This window comes from Aythya ferina, assembly GCF_964211825.1.
Source record: "Aythya ferina genome assembly, chromosome: 6".
In the NCBI taxonomy this organism is placed as follows: Eukaryota; Metazoa; Chordata; class Aves; order Anseriformes; family Anatidae; genus Aythya; species Aythya ferina.
In genome coordinates this window covers 35,485,133-35,501,200 of record NC_140303.1, presented here as the reverse complement: position 1 = coordinate 35,501,200, position 16,068 = coordinate 35,485,133, and the positions used below count along the sequence as shown (strand labels likewise).

Below are 16,068 nucleotides of genomic sequence, written 5' to 3'. Positions count from 1 at the left end.
CTCCCCAAAGGGCTGCCCACATTAAATCTGTCTGAGTTGTTCTGGTAAAAGGGGAGAGAGGACGGCTTCCTCCTTTCGTGGCTGGGGACAAGGATGGGGGCGATGCCCAGGCTGATGGATTTGGGGGATACGAGGTGATTGTCCACAAGGTGCTCTACAGACACCTTCTTGTCTTGCCGCAATTGAGTGATGGCTTTCCAACCACCCCCTTTACAGCCCTGTTTCAGCACTAAGACCTCAGCACCCCATATCTAGGTATGGAGGGTGCAGGCCTCTCAGGAGAGCAGGTGACCCAAATTAGGCCTTTTTCCCCTGATCTCACACATTGCACTGATGGTTTCCAGCTGGCTCTGAGTGATTCACCAAGATCCCACAGGTGGTCAGGGGATAGTTGGGTTCCTACCCTTGTTTCCTCTTTAAATGAGCACCTTAATGTTAACACAGGACAATCACCTCCAGCATTGACCATTGCAGAGTCAGGATTGAACAAAATCATTTAAAATCAATTTCTCTGCATGCCATAAGCTGGGTCCAGTCTGTGATACCGGCACCAGGATGCAGAGTATGCAAATGAGATCATTAGCCCTCAAATGAAGCAGGGCATGTGCTCTGCTCCAGATGCTGCAGCTGAAACATTGCAGATCTCTGGTCAGCGTTTGGCTTTCCACGTTGGCAAGTGTCCATCAGTCACGATGCCAGACGGACAACTTGACAAGTCCTCTCACAGCAGCATCCCCTGGCCACAAAACAGCTCATGAAAGTGCCTGGCCACTGGTGCCTTCAACTGCAGCATCTCTTCAGTTGACTGGTGAAAAGAGAGCGTGCACTTGGTAGAAAATATGGTCTATGGTGACTGTAAATACTGCGTGAATTATTAATTTGCTGTTTACTAACTTCAATATTTTTCTATTCAATTATTCTCTATAGATAGAGCAAGGGACAGCTCTGATTTTTAAATAATACACAGATTATTTTTTGTACATATTTACAGGAAGAATTTTTTCACATCTATTTTCCTTGAATAGATTTTATTTGATTCATGTTTTATTAAAACATCTGCTCAATAATTAAGGAGCGTATATAATTATATGTAAGGCTACTGAATGATTCCTATTGCAGTATTTATTAACACTGTATTGAGAAATATAACCCTTCTTTCTTGAAATGTTTTCCAGAACTGCATCATAGCAGTTTATATGGAGGGTGTACCACTGTTTCCAATTTCCCAATGGGGAAACTGAGTCATGGGAGGAGTAAATGCCTCAGGGGACTAAATATGGACTTGAGAGTCAAACCCAAAACAGAGCGCAGATCTCCAGCCACCAAACAGTGCAATCTCCTGTCGTATTTTATAATGTATAATATTGTATCCCATATAATAGCCCCAGCACACACAACTTCTGTGAACAAAGCAATAAGCTCCTTGGCAAAAGGAGTGGGGATAACTGGCATCCTTTCTGCTCTTGCTGGCATTCAGCAGGCAGCTACTGGCCTCAGCATTTGATGAGACAGGTCCCAAATCCTCTGTGCGGATGACATTTAAACACAAATGGCCTTAAAAGTTATCCAGGAAAACTCGCTGACTCAGGAAGAGGAGTGTTTCATGTTTAGGCTGAGCCCAATTGCACATGCTGTGATGTAATTTGTTGTTCATAATACACAACTCATTTAAGGCTCTGCAAGCTGTGAAACACTTAAATCAGTGAGAGGGAGACTTTAAATCCATGCAGAGTGTGACTTTGAATGCTGCGACTGAAACACGGTGGAAAAGCCTTTGCCTGAAGAGGCAGGGAGCTTGCAGTTGCTCTGCTTTGTGCTGGACATCAGAAAACCAGCCTGGAGGAGAACTGGAGCAGGGGCAACACCTGCACGGAGCTAGGAGGGGCCTGATTTTGCAGAGCACCTTGCAGGAAGGTGGGCATGTCACCTCCTGGAGAAGGTTTGCTTTCCTGCTCTCCTTGTCCATAGGGAATTAGCCCCCCAGGGTGGAGCTGCTCACTTATTTTTGCCGAAGCCGGTGTTGCACGAGCTCTGTTCAGTCCTTGCTGTGAAATTTCAGAGTAAACACATACAAAAATCTCAGCTAAATTGGATTTGAGGAAACCTGGCACACCCTCTGGACTTTCATATGAACGATCCACTTCCTAGACCATTTCTGGCTTCATTTCATAGCTTTGTGAATGTATTTCCAAGGGGCTCATGACCCCACTGTCTAAGAAAAGCCCTAATTTGGGACCTACTGAGCCAGAGGTTGCAGCTCTGGTGTTTTAGACAATGCAGAGAGCAGCCTGACCCTATTTGCAGCTGGAGACTTGCCGATGCCAAGGCTGATCTTTATGGGGAACCTGATCCTGGCTTCCTTTCTGGAAATATGAGACCTTTATGGACTGTACTCATGGTACTGAGGGAACAATTTATGGGAAGCTCCACTGCTTTCTGGCAGGCAAACAAAAGGGGCAGATCCTGCCTGAATGTCCTTGCTCCTACAGTGCTGGCATGGGAGCAGGTGTAAATCACCGTGGTGCTGAGGAGCACAGGCTCTTGGTTCAGTCCCAGTTGAGTCTGGACCTGCCACAGCACAACAGAAGCACAAAACCAGTGCCAGGACTGCAAACTAGCAGGTAAAATTCAGCTTTTGTTAATGGTTTAAGCAGACCCCATAGACCTTCCCTTTGAGCATGGAGCCACCTTGGGGAGAATGCAGAGACATGGGTGGGAAGATGCCTGTGGCGTGAGGCACTGGGTCTTAGTCCTGCCCAAGGAGCCCTTTAAGTCCCCTAAGCTGCCATCCCCTCTGGCTGTAGTGCTCTTTGCATGCCATCCCCTCTCATTCCACCAGATGCACAAACCTAAAGTCACTGCTGTAGAGAAACCAGAAGATCACGCATCTCTGCTGAGCCAAAGCAGTGATCTAAGCATGGTCTCTCATCTCCTCTCTGATCTTCTCCCCTGTCCTCTGCAAACAGCTCAGCAACACCACGGTTATCACTGTTTGGAAGCAACACCGCTGTGGCCACCGTGACATAACCTGGAGCCTGGTAGTCTGATGATGATGATGATGCTCAGCTGCCCATGCTGCTTTGGATGGGGTTTCCATTCCCCCACCTGGGACCACTCAGCTTTCACCTACGAGCTGATGTAACAGCTCCTCTCCTCTCCCAAAATGACACCGCTCCCAGGCAGTGCTGCTCATTTCCTCCCCGTCCCAAAGGGATGCTGTGGCGTGCTGGATAAGGCGCTCTGACTCGCAGAGCTGCGCCTTCCCCGTCAGTTGGGAGTGCTTATAATTACAACTCCCATTATAGTAAATCATGTACGCAGTCCTGTAAAACATGACACTTTAATCCTATTAATTGCTGCGTTTCCATTTCTTGCCAGTTATTTACCCTTCCCTCCCCCACCCCCAAACACCCAAAGCCAAAAAAAGATTTTATTCCGTCAAACATGTTGCGAGCCCACACTGCAGTGGCTGGGTTTGGGGCTCCTGATATGCTGTCCCTAGACCTCTAGGGCAGGTACAATTCACACAGGGCTGTGGGGTCCCCCTCTCAGCTGCCAGCAAGGTCTGCCTGTCCTGTGGGATGGGGCTCTGACAAAACCCAGCCTTGCTGACCCCAGATGTTTCTCCCTCTTCCTGGCCCTCCTCAGCCTCTGGAGGGTGCATGAGTCCTCCGTGCAGGTGACTGGCAGCTTAACTAGAACAAGCCATGAGCTGAGGCCTGTTTCTGGTCCCCGGTGCTCATCTTTGCCTCTTGGTTGATTCCCCACTCCAGCCTCCACAGACTGCCAGGAAGGAGCGTGCTAGCTTGCAAGGAAAATGGGTAACAGCACCCCAAAGGGTCCTACAGCCGCTCTGCATGTGCTTTGCAGGCATAGGTGGGTTGGTCCCTAACTCCTGCCCAAATTTCAGCTTTCCTCCTAGAAGCAAATCCCTGTCCTTCTGTTCACTCCTTTCCCAAACGCTGCCCGTGTCTGGCCCTGTTTGACCTGTTGTGTCTTTGGTGGCAGTCGCCTTCTGCTTCCCTCCCACCGCTGGCACCATCAGCTGCAGGAACCCGAGTCCTGTCCTTGAAGCCCTTTAAGTGGAAAATAATGCGGCAGATGCAAAAGAACTGCACGTAGCAAAGATCGAATGGGTTTTAAACGCTAATAATTTTTGTGTCTGGAGCATATGTGAGGACTCCGAGGGGTTCTGCAAATGATGGCGAGGCTCTGATCGTGTCGTGAGGTGGGAAGACAAAGAAACCGTGTTCAAACAGAGATGGAAGCAAAGGGAGATGACAGGGAGCCAGGAAGGGGATGGGGGTCCTGCCCACCTTTGTTTTTCCCCTGCTTGCCTACACATGGGAGATCTCACTGGGTTCAGAGCAGAAAAAAAATAAAAAAATAAAAAAAATCTCCAGGCCTCAGCCCCACATTTCAGTGAGTTGTTCCCCACCTCATATGAGAAAGGGCAGAGCAGAGCAGACAAAAGCACGACATGGAGATCTTCTCCAGAGCCAGGCGCTAGCACAAGAGCCCCAAGTGCTGTATCTGACTTTTCTAATCCCTCACCAAGTGGACTTTCATCATACTCATAATTAAAGGGATAATAATTTAAACAGATAGTTGAATACCCAAATCTGCTAATCCTTCAGTGGAGCCTCTTTCTTTTAATCTTTCTCTGAGTCACTAATACATAAAAATGTAGCCAGGCACCCACTGCCCTCATTAAAGGGAAACTTTAGCCTCCTCCTCTCGGCCTCGGAGCCATGCCAGAGATGTACGAGGGCACAAAGGCAGCCCTCTGACTGCTCGAGACATGCAGGAACTTTGAAAACCGTGGGACTGGGCTCGCTTCGAGACCGATGTCACAACAGAGGCTGGTTGTCATGGTAACAGGTTATCAGCTATCAAAAACCATCCACAAAAAATAGACATCACATGGAGTGATGGCAATGGGGGGGCAGCAGGGAAGGGGATGCCAAAGGGTGGCTTTGTCCCTGGGTGAGGGGAAGGCAGAGGGAGACCCATCCTCTGCAACGGGAGGCACTGGTGGCTGTTAATCCACCACCCTCCTTTGTTCCCACGTGGCTGCCAGTGGGCAGAGGACCAGGAAGGCTTTTGAGAGCAGAAGAGGGGAGATGCAGGCATGCAGGCTCCTGATCCCGATGGGCAACTCGTACTTCCCCAAGCCTTCTGCTCCATTCAACCAGCAAGCTGTTCCTTTGCTGTCATTTCTGCTGGCACAATGGGCCATCCTGCTCGTCCTGTGACAAAGCTGGGCTTGCCACCAACATGGGCCTTTTGCACATCTCCTCCAGCCCTTTTGCTAGTGCCCCAGCTACCGTGTTACCACAGCGGGGAGCTCTGCTCTTGGGACCAGCAACGCCAGTGCCAGCACCTGCCAGGCAGGAGCTGATGTACTTGCCGGGCTGGGAGCTGCCACAAGTGGGAAGCCATTGTAAATTCATTGGATACGCCATGTAACAGCATTAATCACAATCAGGATATTAGATAGAGATGCTACTGCTGCTGCACAGGCTCTGCCAGATAACAAATACACCCACACGTCCCAGCGCAGCCACACACAGTCCTCGGGACCCCCAAGCTCCATGTCTGATCCTCCTGGGCTGCGTGCAGGCTTGAGGCAACAGCACTGAGAGATCTTTTGGCCTCTGCTCCTGGCATCCTGCTGAGCTCCTCTCCCCTGCCTTCTCCTGGGTTCATCTTTCCAATTTGCCTCCCCTGCGCCCTGCCTGCATTCCTTGTTGTTTTTTTTTCCAGTGATGTAATTTGGAGAGCTGCACCGAGAGGCACCCGTCTCATCCACACACGCCTCCATCTCCAGGGCTGGCGAAGGCTTCAGGAAAGGCTGGGAATGAGACCTCGATGTGCTGTTGTGTAGGTGGGCACTGAGCACTGTGCTGCTCCTCTCGGAGGCACTGAGAGGCCCTTTGTCCCCCTAGACAGGCATGGCAGCCTTAGCCAGCGCCGAGTGAAAGTAAAGACTTCCTAAAAATGCAACACGCTCACACCATTCATCTCAATTACTCTTCCCATGTTTTCCTGAGGACCAAACACCACCTTCCCTGCTCGTGATGTCCCTTGTCCCAGTTGCAAGGATTTTGTGCTGGAAGGGCATCCGCAGCCGGGGAAAGGGTCCTTCCAGAAAAACGCTCCTCCCTTCCTACACACACCACCACAACCACACTGCATAAGCTGGGAGGGGAATGCTTTTTCTCTGGCAGCTGCCACAGCAGAAATAAGAGGCATCTTTGAGATAACAAGATTTCGTTTCAAAAAGAGATGGTTTTCATGGCAGGCACGGTGTCTAAATGTAAGACGCCTGTTCTTGCTTCAAGTCCATCGCTCTCTAACGTACATGGAAAAGAAACCACAGACATACCAAAAATTTTGACAGAGATAATGACCACCCCAAGTCTAAAACCAGAAAATCCTGCTTTAATCTTGGGTTAAAAAATAATAATAATAATAATAATAAGGAAATCTAAATGCATTCTGTTAAAAGCAGACATGAGGATTCCAAAAATGCTTTTTCAGGCTAAATAATAATAAAAAAGATTAAAAAAAAAAATAGCCCAAATTGGCAGAAAAGCCTAGTGAGTCATTTAATGCTCTCGATGCAGCTGGCAGGGGCTGGGTAATTTATACCTCTCCACAGCACAGGCTGAGGGCAGGGCGCGCTCAAGCCATTAAGTGTTCAGCTGGGAAGAACTGAGGGCTCTTTCCTAAGTCCATGCTAGAGCTGAGGGGCAAAGGAGCTGTGGACAAAGCAGCCTGTGCAGTGGGTCCACTGTGCCCTGGGAAGGCTGTGCCAGCTGGGCAGGAGCTGGGAGTGTGACGTGGAGGTGAGGGGTGTCCTGCAATGAACCTACAGCAGAGCTGGGCAGCAAGCCCTTACACAGCTGGCTGATACTCAGCAAAGAGTATGATGCTGAGGCCTGGGTGGAAGAAAGAGGGAACAAGAGCTTGAGGAATAGCATCTGGTGCCCCTTGATTAGGCCTGTGCAGAGAGCTTGATTCCCAGGTGCGCTTCCTGGGAGTGTTTTGCTTATTTTCTAGCAGAGGGCTTTAGGTACGTTCATAGCTTCAGGTACTGGAGAGGTCGCACTGCCTTGCACAGATGGCTGAGGGACAACAATGGGACCACCACTCAACACTACCTCTGAAGAGCCTGCACTAGTTAGAGGTAATTAGCTACAGCTAAGACAAAACCCACTTGTCTGCTGATTAACTGGAGGTGTCCTTAGCCATATCTTGGCAGACCACCAGTTGCGCAGTGAGTGGAAGTTTAAATATGGCCCTGAATGACTTGTGTCTTGTTTTTCTTCTTGCTATGAGAGCTGAGGCAAAGCCAGGACGTGGCACTGCATCTGCTTGCTGTGCCATTGTTTGCAAGAGCAGGAACTGGACCACAACAAGTCTCAGCTCCTCTCCACACCTCCTGACAGCAGACCAGGCTACTTTGGTGTGATGAAGAGCATGTGTGGAGACCTAGACCTTTCCCATATTTAATGCTCTGTGTTCAGAGGAACATTTCTTTATCTGGATGCGGATTTCAAAGATGAACTAATTTATAGCTCTAGTTTTTGATCAGGAAGAAGAAACCAGAGATGATGAAATAGTCATAAGTTTGAAGTTATTTTTATTTTTGCTAGTGGATGACTTGAATGACTAAAACAAACAAACCCAGCTGGAATTTATCAGCTGTACACCAAGAAATATGTACTTAATGTTGGGATCTCAAATCTTCTCTCAAGTAAAACCTTATCTTACCTTCTTCCTACCTGTAGCCAGCTTATGTGTTATCTTTGGGAAATGGGTGCTGCGTTGGTGAACAATAGGATTACAGGCTCTGGGGTATACGCTCTGGGAGGCTGATACATATAAGACTTTTCTGAAATGACCATTTATGTAGAAGAGACTTTGAACTTGGATAGATCAAGTCACACGACACCCAACAAAGGCCTGAATCCTGAATAAAGGAGTCAGGCTCCTCATAAAAGTCGTTTGCCGTTCCTTATTATTCTTACTGAAAGGCTCTACTTTGGACTTTCCTTTGCTGGTTAGAAGCTCTCTTCTAACCACAAGCAATTTCTCCTGTTTCCTGAATACCCAGCTTATATCTCTCTTTCGTGCTGTGGTTTGCCACCCCCAGAATAACCTAGCTTCTCTCCTTCAGACTTTACTTTCTTAGGCTAAACCTGTCGCTGATGACTTCCTCTCATCATGTGGGGTCTTCACGCCCATGGCCACCTTAGAAGCCATCCTCTGCCCAGGCTCCCCCAGAAGAGGTTGCCCATGCCGTGGTCACTATTTCTTTGATTCTGCAAAGAAACCCTTTTATTTTTACACCTTGTGTTTTCCCAGCCTTCTCACATTCTGTGATTTTAAGGTGCAAAAAGGAAGGTGAATCTGTACAGGTATATACTATGAACACCCCTGAGCTCTCTGTGGAAAAGGCAGTGGCAGAAGATTTCCTCAAAGCTGAGCAGTAATTTCTGTAGTCTTAGTAGGTATAGCATTCACAGGCCTCCTCAGGCTTCAAGTTATCACCCATGACTTGAAGCTGGAGGGGGCATTTTAACCACCCCAGGAGTGCTGACTTCTAAGGACCAACGCTGATCCACTCTTCCTGCCCAGACACCTGATTATCTCATTGCTTATTAAGAAATATACCATGTGTTAAGTGACATATTTGATTGACTGTAAATGCATTTAGTTGGGATTTATAATCAAACAGACAGGTGGCTCCTTAAACTCCTTCTCAGCATTCATAAGGATTAATTATTTTTAGTCTGAACATTGTCCATAACTGAGTGTATCTGCGCTTCAGCTCAGTGGGTAACATACCTAATACCTTTCACTTCTGCTGTGCTAACAAGAGAGAAAGGGGATTGGGCCCTGTTTTTGCAGGTGGTATTTGCACAACTCCACGATTAACATGTAGCCTTGTATCTGCTGAGCTTCACACGCTAGGCGTAAAATCCTGCAACCACTTCTCCATCGCATGGTGTGACACATGGGAGGCATTCCCTGGGCTGCTGCCCAACTGTCACCATATCACCCCCTGGGAAAGGAGATGAATTGTTCTGCAAGGTCCAATGCCACCTGAAGGCACTGAATTTTCTGCTCAGTGTATATCTTACCTACATGACACTTGGATAGGAGGTGTCCGTATGTCAGTAGGTACCTAAAAACATGTTAGATTAGGGCCCAAAGCAGAGAGGCGACAGACTGCTACTAAAAGTAGTAATTTACCCCCAGCGCTACCAGTGTTGGTAGGCCTCCAACAATTTAAAATCTCTAAGGAGAGATGTAGGCAGACTGCAAGAGCAGTGATTTCCCCAGCCTGGCGAGTGGCCAGCACATTGCTGTTTGGATGCCCTTTCACCAGGACGCTGTTCTTTGGATGTCCTTTCCAAAAGCGTCATGAGAGTTTTCACTCCTGCTGGTGGGACGGGGCACTTCCACTCTGATCAAAAGCAGGTTTCTTGAGACAAACACAAGCCCTAACACCACCCTGGGGACTGGAGGCAGGTGGGGGATAACTGCTTAACTCAATAATGCTGCTTCAGGCAGTCTGTTGGTCTGTTCTGAGGGGGTCCCCAAGCAGCAGGCAGGCTTGTTACAGTGACACTGGGATCACTTCCAACCACAACAGCACTCCTTTTCTCCCCACTGAAGATTGGAGTTTTTTTCTTCTTAGTCTTCTCCCTCACTACATCTTTCTTGGCCATCCCACTTGAGGACACTTCAGTCCTTGGAAAATTTGGGCAGTCTCCAAGGTTTTGGTCAGGCATCCCTTTCCAGTCTCCTCAGAGAGAAGAGGACCAGAAACACTTTGGGTACCTGAGACAAAAAATGATCTGAGTGAACTAAACTGAGTGAGCTAAAAAGGGATTCATGCTTCAAAGACAACGTCACAAACAACATGCGAAGATGCAGAATTGGACACCTTTCAGTCCCCAGCTCAGAGGCCTATCCCACCCACTGCTCCGGGTGGCAGCAGTGACAGCATGTTCTCAGACTGCCAGGATGAGGAAATGTGCATTTACACCGGGGGAGGAACATGTGGTCTAGGAGTGTGGCTTGGCCGGAAATCCCACAGCCAGAGATCCTTTTCAAGTCTTGGCCTGCCTGGTCAGGCAGGGCATCTCCTGGTTTTAAAGCAGCTCTGCTGTTATATGGGACCCTGCTCCCCATGTTAGCAAGGCAGGAGCTCACAAAACCAGTGATGGGAAGAGTTACGTGAATCTGCTCAAACTTACAGGCTCCCAATAAGTTTCAGGCTGAGCCTCAGATCAATTCTTATTCCTTCCAGATTGCTTCACTCATCCCTCCTGGGTACTCTTGATCAAATCACAAAAATGCTGAGCAGATTCTTACAACATACTTTCTAATAAGCCCTTTAGGAAAGCTGAGCTGACAGCGTCGTACATTTTTTTCTTCTTTCTTCTTTTTTAAAACTAGATCCATAGCCTCTGCCAAATGCAAGGATGCCAAGTATGATCAGGCTGTGGATGGCACCACTCATTTGTGTCAATCCTCTTCATGCTAGCTGAGCAGACAGGACATATGGGCCTCTCCTTAACAAAGTGTACACAAGAAATAAACAGGAGATTTCTGCAAATCAGTAAACTTCCAAGTGCAAGATTAACCCAAGGAGTGCCAGACATGGGGAGGACCCACTGTAAGTCAGGAAAGTTAAGAAATGTTCTTGGACCTCCAATTCCTATAAAAACATCCTGGAAGAGGATACAGTGGAGAGGAAGGGTCTCCATGACCATACTCCATGATACTTCATCTCCACAGACCAGACTCTGGCAAATCAGCATCTCAGAGCATGCTCAGGGCCTCATAAACAGCCAGCACCTTATCCTCAAGACTTAAGGTTAGTCTGGCCATCTGGGCCATCTGGAGCATACCCTGACTCCCCACAGCCCTGCTCCAGTTTCAGCAGTGGAAAGCAGAGCTGCGTGTCCATGTTTGTGAAAACCTGCCTCTCTGGTGAGTGGAGAGAGAAGCTTAATCTGCTTAGCTTAATGAAGAGAAGGTGAAGACGTGACGTGACTGCAATCTGTTAAGTACTACCACTGGGAGAAGGCTTTTAACAGTGGAGGGCTTTTTAATCCGGCAGTCAGGCAGAATGAGATCCCGTGGACGGAAGATGAAGGTGGGCAGCTACAGTCTAGAAATAAGGTGCATTTTTGTTTGAAGCAGTGAAAGCAATTAGCCATTAAAGAACCTATGGAGAGATGCACCAGGTCCCCCAGCTCCTTAAGTCTTAAACAAAACCTCATTATGTTTGAAATGATAGATGTCACCGGGTCTGAAGTGAGGGGACCTGCTACGATTTCACATAGAAATCACTACAGCTGGTTCATAAAAGACCCACTTAAAAATCTGTGAATTTACCTTTGCTTCCTAAAGGCTTCTGAATTTCAGTATAATAGCTGTTGCCTTCCAGCCATGAGTTGTGCATCGTGTGGTTACACATATTCTCCATGGGAGGATGTTAATCAGGCTCTTAATCACCTGCACATACTCCTCCTCTCCTGCTTCAGTTTTCAAGGGCCCTACAGTAACTGTGACTTCTGCTCCACACCTGTACATGACCAGAATAACCTGCCTGCTCTTTTAGTCTGTTCCCATGCTCTTTTTGCATTCTTTTCTCCCCAGATCTCTTTGGTGCTTACATTTCTGCCTCCCTCCTGGATCTGCTCAGAGGCTGTGAGTGTGCCTTGAGCCAGCCAGAACATCTGGATCCCCATTCACAACGTGTTTCCACATTGTGATCCCTGTTTTCATGCTTGCTGGGGCATGGCGAGGATCTCCATGTGCTGCAGAGGCTCACAATTGAGTCCCAGATGCCTCTCCAGCCCCACCTGGAAGTGGTTGTTCTGGATAAGTCGTTATGCTCTGAATAACTGAAACACTTCTCAGAAGCAAAATGGTCCTGCTGGTATCCATCTGGTGACCAAAGGGACACGGGAGTGCTGTCAAGAGAATCAAGGTAATTCTTTCAGTTATGCAATGAGATGTCCCACAGGCATTTTCCATTCTCATTGGCACACGGAGCACCTGCCAGAGACCTTCGTCTCCAAACTCTTTGAGACACCTTGGCAGTCCAACCTTGAAGCCCTTCCCCAGGGCATAATGCGCTTGTGCAATAACGTGTGCAGAAATGTGTGCACCACTCAGTGCCCTGCTCTGACATTCCCAGTGCCTGCCAAAGGTCTGTCCGGGTTGTGCAGCTTGAACTCCAGGACATCCACAGGATCTTAGCATGGAGGCTTTCAGACTAGTGCTCAGTCACTCCTGAACTATCAACCTTTGGCCAGAACTGCAGATTCTTTTTGGTTATCCCAGCACACGCTCTGGCCTGAGTACATCAGACACATCCCACAAGTTCAGTGGCCTCACGCACTGCCAAATTTAATTCTTCCATCTCTCCTGTGTGCTCAGGACTACCACACCTCTGCTCTCTTATCACTGCCAACTGTATAGGCTCCTGTCTCCCCCCATCACCACTTTCTTCATTTCATCAGCTGTCATGGGGTCCCACCAGGTTTTGCTTGTCCCTTTTTTAGCACAATTTGTAATGTTTAATGGGGTTTACTACATTGTTTAATAAAAATAATGTTAATGAGGTTTATTACATTGCTGGTAATGTTTGTGTACCACCCACTAACTCCTTTTTAAGTCTTTGGTATGTAGCCTTTAGTATGACCAAATTTGTCAAGAGCTAGAGGTCTTCAAGATAATAAATTTGCTGTTATTTCTTGAAAATCGGGAACTACATAGAAGAGACAAAAAACACCAATGTAGGAAAATCAATGGACTGAACTAAATTTTTTTATTAGAAAAATAAAATAGTGAGAAAAAGCTTTTGTGGGACAGCCAGCACAACCCAGCTCAGGCGTGACCATACCACGCCCCTTGCCTGAGGGAAGGAAACGGGGCAAGAAAACCCAAGGATTGGGCATCATCACAGGAAGCCCATTGCTCCTGCCCTCCACACAGGCTTGTGCTTGACCTCCCACACCAACATTTCTATCCTGCCTTGAATAGCCCCAGCCCGGACACCTCTCGTGCCCTCACGTCTTGATCCATCCGACACGCTCTCCCCGGGGGCTGTCAGATCTGCTTCTGCTGATGCTGACGCCTATTAACAGCGCGGCTTGGGTGCCGCTGTGATATAAATACAGCCTCGGCAGCCAAAGCAGCTTTGCAGGTGTGTGAGGCTGAATCGATGTGCCATTTTGCTGGCACAGGCAAACTCGCCCTGCCCGTGCTGCGAACGGCCGAGCTCCTCTGAACCAGAAACCTCACGGTCCCCTCGTACCCAAGCCTGCCACCGCCTCTGAGCAGTATCCCACTGGGTTTGGGGCCCACGTGCTGGGCTGCACGTGTGTTTCCAGACCAGAAGTGGGGTCTTCAGGGTGGGAAGGTCCACCTGGGCCACAGCTATGGTTCATTAAAGCACCTCAGTGTTACCAGTTGCAAAAGAGACTGGTGCTGTGAAAAAGAAAAACACACAGGCATTAATGAACCTGTGGGCATCTACACTCATTTGAAGATAATAGTTTGAATAAAGCCCCAGGAACTCAATGGAAAGATACTTAATGCCAAGGAGATTATGATCTATTGGACAATGAGGCTCATTAAAGGCCAGGGCTGGCAAGCTAAAGGGAGTGAAAAAATCCATTTCCTGAAGCTGAACTTCCTAAAAAGACCCATATCCAAAGGCAGCAGGTTCTCCTTTGACAGCCCTTATAGGCTGGGATGTGAAGTGGAGGATGGGGATGAGTCATGAGAATCTTTTTTTTCCCTGAGCAGATAAGGAAACTGAGGCACAGCCAGCCAATTAAATGGAGATAATCAGTGCATTTCTGAGAGCTAATGTGGAGACACCCAAACTTCTCTTCCAGGCCATAAACATCTGTAGTTAATGACAAAATGTTAATTACTGGCAATCAGCTAATGAGGGTAAAAGCTGAACTAATTTTCTGCTGCCTGAAATGCTACTCTAGGCCGTGTTTTGCCCATCAGCTGAACTGCCATTTAAAATGAGGATGGAAAAGAAATGAAAAAAGCCCCATTTTGGCACCTCGCTCTGCCTCCCCTGCCAGACCAGATTAGTGTGGGGAGAAAGTCTCCGCTGACAACAAACCCGAGTTCATTTTCCTGTGTCAGGTGGTGAAGCAGCTCTGAGCTGAAGTGGGGCTGAGGGTCCTGCTGCCCAGTCCTGCCCCTGCTGAGATCAGCCTGGAGGATTTTACGCAAGGATGGAAATTTTGGTTCTTCCTTATGCTCAGCAGAACCCCTGAGCAGCATTGCTCTCCATAAAGACACAGGGGCGATTTGCTACCCCTCTTTCTGCACATTTAAGGCCTTGACCCCAATCAGCTATGGCATGGGGCAGGTCTAAGTCCCCTCCAAATTGCATCTTGAAGCTACAGCTGGAGAGGACACCTGGGGCGCTAAGCCAGCACGTAGCACTGCTGTGCATGAGTAACCAGCAGCAGTTCTGGAGGAGGCTGTTCCCTACCACTGGGCAGAATGATTCATGTGCATGTCACGGGCAAGGTGGCGATAGCCCTGCAACAAAAGGCAGAGCCACGGGGCAGTTTGTCATTATGGTGTGCCTTGGAGTGATCAGCCTGGGTGGTCGTATGCGAGGAAACCTCTCCATGGTGCCACTGAGGAGGGACAGGCTCCAGGTTGGGGACGCAGAGGAACGGGTCCTAATGGGGAACCCAAATTGGTACATTTTGCAAAATGGTTGGGGTTTATGGTGATAATCGATAAAGCCTCCTGCAATGGGTAGAGGGTCAGAGGGCAGATTAGGGTCCGTGTTGCCTATGGCGTGGTAAAGGCAACTCCAGCTGGCACCGTGCCTTACCCTGGAGCAGTAGCTCCATGCTCTAGGACCAGAAACACCAGCCTGAATCTCACGTGGAATCAGCAGCTAAGGGCCCCTTATCCTCTGAGCCAGGTCAGATTCCTCCAAGAACTGCCACCTGCAACATTCACTCTTAAATCTGGGATTTCAGCTCCATCTCAAGCCCTCGTTTGTAGCCTGCATTCCCAGAGATTTATCTGTGGCCAACTTCCCGATGTGCCTTCAGGCACCAATGCCCTCAGATGTGTTTGCTCTCCAGCTACCCACTCAGGGCTGAAGAAAAACCCTCCCGATTAAGCCGATTCTCAGCTTTTTGATAAAGTTCACCCCTTTGCGGACTTACTTCCCCACCGCTGTGATGCTGTCAGGCAGCTTCTCCGGTTTGTGCAATTAATTCCACCTCCCTTTGCAGCGCAGGTTCACCGCGTGCGGGGAGGATGAGCACATTTCATGCTCCAAAGGGCTTACCACCCCTCCATGCACACGTGTATCCATGTGCTAGCAGGGTGGCCAAGGGGATGTGCCAAAACACCAAAAGAATGGGAAGTAAAGCAATTTTCCAATTAGATGAGGCCATCCTGCATCACATTTAGGGGTGGGAGGACGAAGCAAACCGGGGTTGATGCCACGCAGCCTGACACATGCTCACCCTAAGACTTGTGAGCCTGGTACCCGGGTCACAGCTGCTGCCATCCCCGTGCACCAGGGTCACCGGCCAGCTCAGCTGCGCTCTTTGTCTCCCCCCTCCCACGTTGTTTGTAACTTGTTTTTCCAAGCCAGCAGCTGCTGCAGCTTCCCAGCAGCTCTTTCCTCAATTATAAGCTACCTGCCTTACAAATGGGACAGGTGAGGAGGTTTCCTGCAGCTCCTGCAAGGCTGTGTGGGCAGCTGGGTGCTCTCCCTGCCCTGCAGAAAGGGCTGAGTCCCACCACGGGCAGAGGCCAGGGTGTGGGAGTCATAGTGGGAGGGATGTGTCCTGCAACACAGCATTTCCAGGGACAGCTGTGCCAGCGTTGAGCCCCCCCATTTCACAGCAGGGCCATGTAACTGGTCCCACAGCATCCCTGCACTGCCCAGTACGAGACCTGTGCTGGGTCTGCGAGAGACTTGGTAGCCCTGGGGAGGCAGCACACAGCGCAGGGTAAGAAATGCAGATG

The 16,068-nt window shown here is 48.9% G+C and overlaps 1 protein-coding gene across 2 annotated transcripts in view; it reads right to left on the bottom strand.

Moving 5' to 3' along the window:
• Window positions 1–16,068, bottom strand: part of MARCHF4 (membrane associated ring-CH-type finger 4) — an 83,641-nt gene that overhangs the window by 44,167 nt on the left and 23,406 nt on the right. The gene's annotated exons all lie outside the window — the stretch shown is intronic.